We start from the raw sequence: 8,846 nt of genomic DNA, 5'->3' as shown, positions 1-8,846 counted from the left end.
CTGAAGTTGGCAGCCAGGCTAAATCAGTGCTGTTGGGAAAGTGTGAATTGCCTCATGCATTTCAATGGTGCTTGGTCTCCAAGCTTCAGACATCCATTGGGATGATGAGTTTTTCAGCTGTTTCATCACTGATCCTGCTACCCAAACCATGAAGAAAATGAGTTCCTCTCTGTATGCCAGTTGCTTTCCAGACAGTGCTCAAAACTCTCCATGTTCATCCTTCACAGTTCCTGTGGCAAATCAATGAAATGTCAGTATGGACCCTGTAGACAGCATGGAGCCCAGACATGGCATAAAACAATGAATATATAAGAAGCATCAGGAAAACAAAGGTATCAATGTATTGTTCACAAGTGTGCAGGAATTCATCAATTTTCAAAGTGTCTGCTTGGAGTTCCCAGCCTGCCCTGCCCTCAGTGTCATGGCACAAAAAAGCCTTAAACCAACCTTCAGATCCTGCTTGTCACCAGGCATCCAGGTGTACCTGCCTTATATAAACTGGTCTGCCAGCAGCAGAAGTTATCAGCTTTACATTTCAATGAAAAAGATTATGCTTTTGTCTGCTGTGTAGAAGTGGAGAAAGAGAACCTGGACTTGTTTGCAAAGTCACATTTTAGTAATATGTGATAGGATGAACTGAAATATTTTAAAGCCTGATTTAAAGCCAAAGTGAATTAAGAAGGGTTTAAGTATTTTAGTGTGGGGTTCATTTTGGGTTTTTTGTTCTTTTTTGTTTTTTTTTTGTTTTGTTTTGTTTTGCTTTGGGTTTTTTTGTGGGTTTTTTATTTATTTTATTTTGGTTGGTTGGGGTTTTCACCTGTTCTACATAAGACTGTGTGAATTTCTTTTTCTGTGTGGAAACAATTATTCATTACAGAGCACCTATACAGGGTTGTAGTAACTATGACTGTGTATCTGTGGTTGTGTAAGGAGCAGACACTCTGGAAAGAGGCCCAAGCACCTGAAATCTCCTCTGTTACATTTTCCAGTGCACCGGTTGCTCTAACAAGGGCCATTACTTTTCTCTGCTTACTTGCTTTATAGTGTACCCACATTAATGAGCTTGTACCACTTTATCCAACCTGACAAGCCATGGCAGAATAAGGCATGCTCTGTAGTCATTTCCTAAGGAGCCTGAAAGGTGAAACTAGAACAGATTCCTGCATTTTGGAGCTGCATTTTAAGCAGCAGTGACTCCCTGACTCCTCCATGGCCAGCTCACAGACAGAGCAACTTCTTTTCTAAAGCTTTTATTGGTTTCCAAAGTGCTGCTCTGATCAGCCTGCCTTGTCCACATCCCTTACAAAAGTTACCAGGAAAACTAATGGCACAGGCAGTGAGGATGCAGCCAGTTTCTGGCAGCCTCCACGGATGCCTCTCCTGAACTGGAATCGTGGTTATTTGGAGTGAATTACCCCACTTGGCAAGCAGAGAGCTTATCTCTTAGCAAGTACCATGTGTGCTGTAAGGAAGATTTTTTCCCCCAAATCTGATGCTTAATCTCTGTCTCCAGTGGCCAGACCTGTGTTCCTCTTGCAGCTCTGTGTGTACCCCTGGCTGTGCCACAGCCTCCCCTTGCCCCACTGCAGCATCCTCATTCTTTGAGCCCCAGGTCCTTCCCTCGGGGCACAGAAGTCCCAGGTACCAGCCCGTGTGTCCTTGTGTCTGGGCAGTCCTCATCCCTTTCTCCTGCACGTGATGGGTTGTGCAAGCATTTTGCCCTTCCAGATCAAATAACCTGACCTAAGGTGTCTCACATGATGGGACACAGGGAAATTGAGACATCTGAATTGCTATGGTTTCACCTTTCTGTACTGAAGCACCTGAACCAACAACATTTTCATGATTCTGAAGCCTGGGGACCTGCATTTTGTTTATCACTCCTCCACAAAAGTGCACTAGAGCTGTTCTTCACAGAAAGAACAAAAAAGACTGACACCAAAACAGAAATATTAGGACTGAGAACACACATATTTGGTTTGGCTGATGGAGCAGGAGAAGGTCTAACAGAAAATACCATCTTCTGATGATCTCTGGACTTAAGTCCCAAAGCTGTTCTGCTGTGCAAAGATCCCATCCCACCGGGGAAGAGAAGACATCCCTAAGCACCCACTGCATGCTACAACCTCAGCAAAAACTGAGCTGCTGACTTTGTGAACATGCAAGCGATGTAATGTAATTATCATATCATTTTGCAGTGCACCATCAAGAATTTGAGCAGGAAGAGCTTCACCTTCTCTGCTGTGCAACTGAAAAGCCAACAAAATGCATCCTTCACCTTCTCAGAGTAGCAATGCCACTGTGAGTTTAAAGTGACAATGACTAAAGGGATCAATGCTTATTAATACTTAAATCAATGCTTCATGTTTTCATAGATTCAGGATAGAAATAAAGACTTTAATCCTCCAGCAGTTCACCCAACTGAAAAATAAAAATATGCAGGAAATATTTTTGGGAGTGTAAAATTGAAACATGCTTCCTTACCACCTCTGATTCTGTTTTCATCTGTAAACTGAAGAATCAGAATGTTATGACTATTATTATGGTGCTTTTATCCAGGGTGGGAGGCAAAGTCCCTTATCCCATCAGCTTGCTGTATTGCTGACATTCTTGATACACAAGCAGCTCTGACATGTTGCTTATTTTAAAACAATAGCTGACTGCATCTCATGAACATACATAGTTTTGTCTCTGAAAATACATCTTCTGAAAATTTATGGGGGCCCACAAAGTTAATCCTGGTCTGGCAATGGTTTTCAAAGAAAATATTCTGCTGTTCCCAGTACTGCCTGCCCACTCTCATCTCAAGGATAGAAGACCCAATGAGAACTGGCTGCTTTTTGGAACACCAGGAGCTACTTTAAAGTGACAGCACAGATGCAGAAAAGTGAGAAATAAGAAATTAAATTAATACCCTAGGAGCTACTAACTACTCAGCATTGCCTTAAAATTCAGTCACATTCTTTTTCACATGCTAAAGTTTGCATTTAGGACCCCAGGTTTAGTCTCCTGAGTTTGAAAGTTTTAACATTTCGGGCGTGTCAAAATAGGTGCTGTCTTGAACCCCTGTTACTACACTTCTACTCATATCCCAGGACCTGAACAGATCTGGGTTTCACTGTAAGACCCAGCATTCTTCTGAAAGCTCTTCCTGCAGGTGCTCAAGCAGCTTTGACTCTCCACCACGTGGACAGCAATTTCACCAAGAAACCACATCAAGTATATCTTAATTTCATTTGAATTAGCACTTCACTGGTAATTTCTAGCTACTGCACCAAGTTCGACAGCCACCGTCTGCTGCTTTCTGGCTGTTCTCCTTACATTGTTCCCACACTGTGCCATGGGCAGAAAGATGCTGTTGTCACCAGAAAGCTGCCCCTGCCTATGTCCTGCTTGTGGGCTGCTCTCTGGCAGTGCCCTGGGCACCAGCCTTTTATATAATCCTTTGGGATTCATCAAGTCCAGCTGTTTACCCAGCACTGCCAACTTCACCACTAAACCATGTTCCTAAGCACCACATTTACACATCTTTTAAATTCCTCCAGGGATGGTGACTCCATCACCTCCCTGGGCAGCCTGCTCCAGTGCCTTACAACCCTTCCAGTAAAGGAATTTCTCCTAGCATCCCATTTAAAGCTCTCCTGGCACTACGTGAGGCCATTGCCTCTTGTTCTATTGTATGTTACTTGAGAGAAGAGACAAACACCCACCTCACTTCAGCCTCCCTTCCTTGCAAGATGATGACTACACCCACTCTCAGACACGCACACAGGTGATGTGTCAGAGGTCTGCATTCCCCAGGAGGCACAGCGTTAGCTGTTGCTGTCCCTACCACATGAAAACATTTGGCCTTTTGTTTAAACTGCTTACAGCAACAAAAAGGGCATTCAGGAGTCAGAGGAGTGTATAGACATTACTGTTGTGACCACGGTCACCAGGCGGGCTGTCCAACTCACAGTGCTGCCAATGAGATGATACCTTGCTGGCTGGAGTGTTTTCATCCCCTGTGCACATGACAGCCACAGCATCTTAATAGCCTTTTTTTCCTCTGCACGTGTAACACAGGCTTACAAGAGCTCCTAAGGGTGCACTGAGGTCCTACCAGCCCATTACTGCAATGGGAAATGTTCCTGCTTCCAGCCACAACTAATACAAAGGTGGTGACCTTGATTCAGGGCCATGTGGAACAATGCTGACAGCCTGGGAGAGCAGTCCTTGCAGGTTTACACTTGCAACATACATAGTTAGAGTTTCTTTACATCTCTCCCCACATTTGCCATCACCTGCTTGAACAAGCTTCCCAGCTTGCTATCCACTTGTAGAGGTTCCTCTGCAGTCTTCTCTGGCTGCAAACCCATATTGCCCAGCATAGAAAGCCTGTGCCCTGACAGCTGGGTTGTGCCAGCACCCCGCCAGCCCCTATTTATCCTGTCTGGGCTGCCAAGGTGCTGTGAGGCTGGCAGAGACCCCAGGTTAGGTGGCCCTCCCCAGCACGTGCACTGCATGGCACCCACAGCCAGGGATGCCCAGGCAGGGCACCAGCTCCTGCAGACACCCCATCTCCCCAGGGAGCTGCAGCCCTGCCAATGTCACCTTACCCCTCGTTTCTTTTTTCCAGATCATTAACTGTTAAACAGGGAGGCAAAGCAGAAGTCCCACTGCCCTGAGGACGGAGTAATGTCAAAAAGGAATTGCTACAGATCATCATTCCTCTGCTAAAGCGAGCATAGGGAGGATCTTTGCCAGGAAATAAGCAAGAAGAGCAAGAATACTTCTGCAGAAAAAAAGAAAAAAAAAACAACAGCAAAAACCAACCAACCAAAAAAAAAAAAAAAAAACAAACAACCAAGCAACCCAACAAACAAACAAACAAAAGACTCCAAAACAAAACAAAAAAACCCCGAACAACCTCCCCAGGCCTTTTTGCCTTTCTTCTGCCAGCATGTGCCTGTGTGTGTGGTGCTTTGGCAACAAGTCCCCTTTGACTCTGTGTGTCTGTGTGCCACTGCCTAGGGTGCCCAAATGGGAGAGGAGCTGCTGCCCCAGGCAGCCTGGGGGCGGGGGTGGGCAGTGCAGCACAGGCAATAGCTGGCTCTGACTCAAGGTTTTCAGTGAACTGCAGTGAAATCTTGAGGTGCTGCTGCTTCACTTTCATAAAGAAATCTGATTTTCCCCCTTCTTGAAACCCTCAGAAGAACACAGGACTTTCCTTGAGGCAGTGTATGGCTGTCTCCCCCAACGACCCCGCTGTTTTCTGTTCAAAATTATTTCCAACTTAATGTCCCCGGTGGGAATTTCCAGCCATAACCTGGCTGCACTTTTAGTGCAGCAAGCAAGCAGGCTGACTTGCAGCCACATGATTTGCTCTTGACATTGAACTGTTTGTTCTCTTCACATCCTGGCCACTTCCACCCGTGCCTAAGCATCGCTCATAAAACGTAAGGGCTTGAAAATGTAACCTCCCAAAATCTGCAGTGCTTTTTGACTTGCACTTCTCAACAATTAGATCCTTTCCAACACTGTTAGTCTTTGTTTCTAAGGGTTTGTGTATCCCCAACACACATCACTATTGTATACACAGCTCACTTTGATGCCTGAGAGCATGGTGTCCTGCACCCAGCTCCCTTCCTCTGGACACCATCAGCCTCTGATGCGATTGCCTTGATCAAAAAAAGATGAAGCCAGGGGCATACCCAGCTGTCAGTCTTACTTGACCTGCAAGGACTGCTGATGAGGATTTCAGAAAGTCCTAGGCAGACTATTTAGCAACTCCCTTTGATTTTAAGGGTATCAAAGGAGGCAGGAAGACCTGCATGAGGTTTGGAGAAGCAGGGCAGAAGTCAGGCTTTGCCATCTGCTTCAATAATGTCTTATTCCCTCTCTTGAAGGCCAGCCAGCACCCTGGGTTAATGCTGAGGGACACAGTGCCTCCTCATCCCCAACTCCTCCCTGCTCCCTTGGGATACCATGCTCTCCTGGAGGAGCCAGAAGGAATGAGGCTTCATACCTCCAGTGTGAGGGTTGCAGTCACAAGGGGCTCTTTAGTCACAGCAAATAAATTGTTTTGGAAGGTTTTTCTCCTGCACTTGGAGGGAGTCAGACACTGCCTCCCGAAATGACTGAGGTTCAGTTCTGCTGGCACTGTTCCAGGCTTATGATGAATTATAGCACCAGGCTTTGTGAAAAGCACAGAGAAAAACGCTGATCAGGAAGTTTTGTGTAATGTCTTGGCAAATTTTGAGAAGGGACAGATAGTTTAATTTTTATAGATTTATGCTTGCCTATAAGAAGGGTAAAGGCTTGATGTGGCTGTGGTTCAAATAACTAATTTTCAATGAATTGTTTCTCCATCCTGTATTTTATCTGATTGATCCCTATACCTATTTTGAGTCCTTCAGACAGGGTCTGTCCTCAGCTGCAGTGCCAGATTTCAGTATGAATGCTCAGGAGGGAGAGAAAATACAATATAAATCCAAACTAAATTTAATTTCTCCTTCAGTCTAGCCTCCCATTAAGGCCTCAATGGCAGCAGGTGTCGAAGTCCTTGTGTTACCCTCAGCACAGCCAGCAGCCAGTCTGAGGGTAAAAGCAACTTCTTTCATCTCCTTAAGCACTCCCAAGCCAGCATTAAAACTCCTCCAGCTGTAACACAGTACAACATGCTTATTTTGTTACTAGTTTTGAGTCACTGGTTAAAAAGCTGTGCTGGTGGACCAAAAAAAAAAATCCCTAAACATCTGTACTGTATTTTTAAAATTTTATATAAATATGCATATTTGTTCTCATTAGAGAGTTACTGCCTATGTTCAGATAGATATTAAATAAGACATTATAAATTAACTTCAGTTTACCTCCTTATGAGTCAATCAGTAAACTTTCATTTGTTCCCACTCATTCTGGTGTTCTCAAAAAGATGGCTCTTCTGTTCCTGCAAGCTAGCCACTGTTATAACTGGTATTACTGGGAATTAGCCTACAGTGTAAAGGAATCACAGAATGTCTTCGGTTGGAAGAGACCTTCAAGATCATCCAGTCCAACCTCTGACAAAAACTGTAAGCTCACCACTAAACCATGTCCCTGAGAACCAGGTCCACATGGTGTTTAAATACCTCCAGGTATGGTGACTCCACCACTGCCCTGGGGAGACTGTTCCAATGTTTGACAACGAAAAGATGTTTCCTAACATCTAACCTAAACCTCCCGTGGCACAGCTTCCATCCGTTTCCTCTGGTCCTGTCACACACCACCAAGGAAAAGAGGCTTTTTCCCTCCTCTCTCCAGCCTCCTTTGAGGTTGAAGAGACCACTAAGGTCTCCTCTCAGCCTCCTGTTCTCCAGACTAAACAACTCCAGCTCCCTCAGCCACTCCTCACAGGACTTGTGCTCCAGGCCCTTCATGAGCTTTGTTGCCCTTTTCTGGATGTGCTCCAGCACTTCTGTGTCCTTCCTATAGCAGAGGTGCTCAGCATCAAACACAATATTCAAGGTACAGCCTCACCAGTGTTGAGTACAGGGGGAAGAAAAGACAAATCTTGAACAAAGACAATCTTGCAGTTGTCACTAGTTAAATGCAATAGAAGTACCAAAAAGACTGCTCCAAGCTCTAAATCAAACTCACCAAGTGAATTAATTGATTGACAAAGCAGGCTGTGAGGTATGATCCAAGAAATTGTAGGCCGCTAAATATAATTTTAAAATCTGAAGTGTCCAGTAAATCACAAGATATCTAGAAGCTAGCAGAACACTGCCAGATGCCACCAGTTGAAGCACAGGACCTATTACCATGAATAACATAAAAATGCTTTTGAGTGTATTTTAAAACTAATGTGCTTGACTCAGTTGCCCCCTCTTTTTTTTCATGCTCTTTGAAAGAGAAACAAATGGATTAAAGTCTGTTCTTGAGGCAGACAGCTGTGACCCCGAGAATGACATCTTGCCAAAGATAATGAACATTTCAGCACAAGACATGTCAGCCATGAGCTTGAAATGAAAATCACATGAAGACAACTTGCCTGAAGGAGTGCAGGTGAGACTCCATGTAATTCTGTGGCATAAATATTTCTTTATATATTGAGGAGGTACTAAACTCATACTGGTTATTCTTGCCCACTTCTAATCCAGCTGGCCATTGAAGGATGGTTTTAGGAATGGACTTTCCCTGGGAATAAGACACCAATTGTTGACCAATTTGTCATGTGGTGAAGACCACATTTAGAGTGGTTTTGGCTCTGCAATTGACCTGTGGACATAAGGCCTCCTGAGAGTAAGGGAAAAACACATCCACGACAAAAGGCACCAACAAGCATCAGTTCAGTGAGGTGCCTCAGTGCATGGTTTAATAGTTGGTTCATCACTAGTGGTACAGAAACCTCAGGAATATAAGCCACGTGGCACATACTCTTCAAGGATTTTCATGAAGGTTTGCTCCTTTAGTGAAAAAAACTAAAGACTAGCCTATTGAAAGGGAGAGAAGACAAAAAAGAAAAAAAGCTAAAAATATACCAGGAAATAATTTACCAACCCTCCTCCAGAGGTAAATCCAGTACATGTATTTAATTCTTGATACTTGTCTAATCTGCTCTACACATCTGAAAGTCTAGAAATTTTGATGGCCTTCTAAGGTAATCTGCTCCACTACTTCCCTACTTTTACCAGTAGAAAACTTTTCCCTTTGCCAGACTTTGCTGTGAGATGTCTCCCTTGTCATATCCACCCCCAGAGAGAATAAACTATTCATTCCTCTTTCCAAAAGTCTTTTTCACTGACAAAATTTAAGAGGGATTTTGGGAAAATATTTCTCAACATATTAGGTACTGTTCTGGCAAGTATTCATTTTATGCACACAAA

This window comes from Heliangelus exortis, chromosome 3, assembly GCF_036169615.1.
Source record: "Heliangelus exortis chromosome 3, bHelExo1.hap1, whole genome shotgun sequence".
NCBI classification, from domain to species: Eukaryota; Metazoa; Chordata; class Aves; order Apodiformes; family Trochilidae; genus Heliangelus; species Heliangelus exortis.
Note: the sequence above shows the minus strand (reverse complement) of the source record.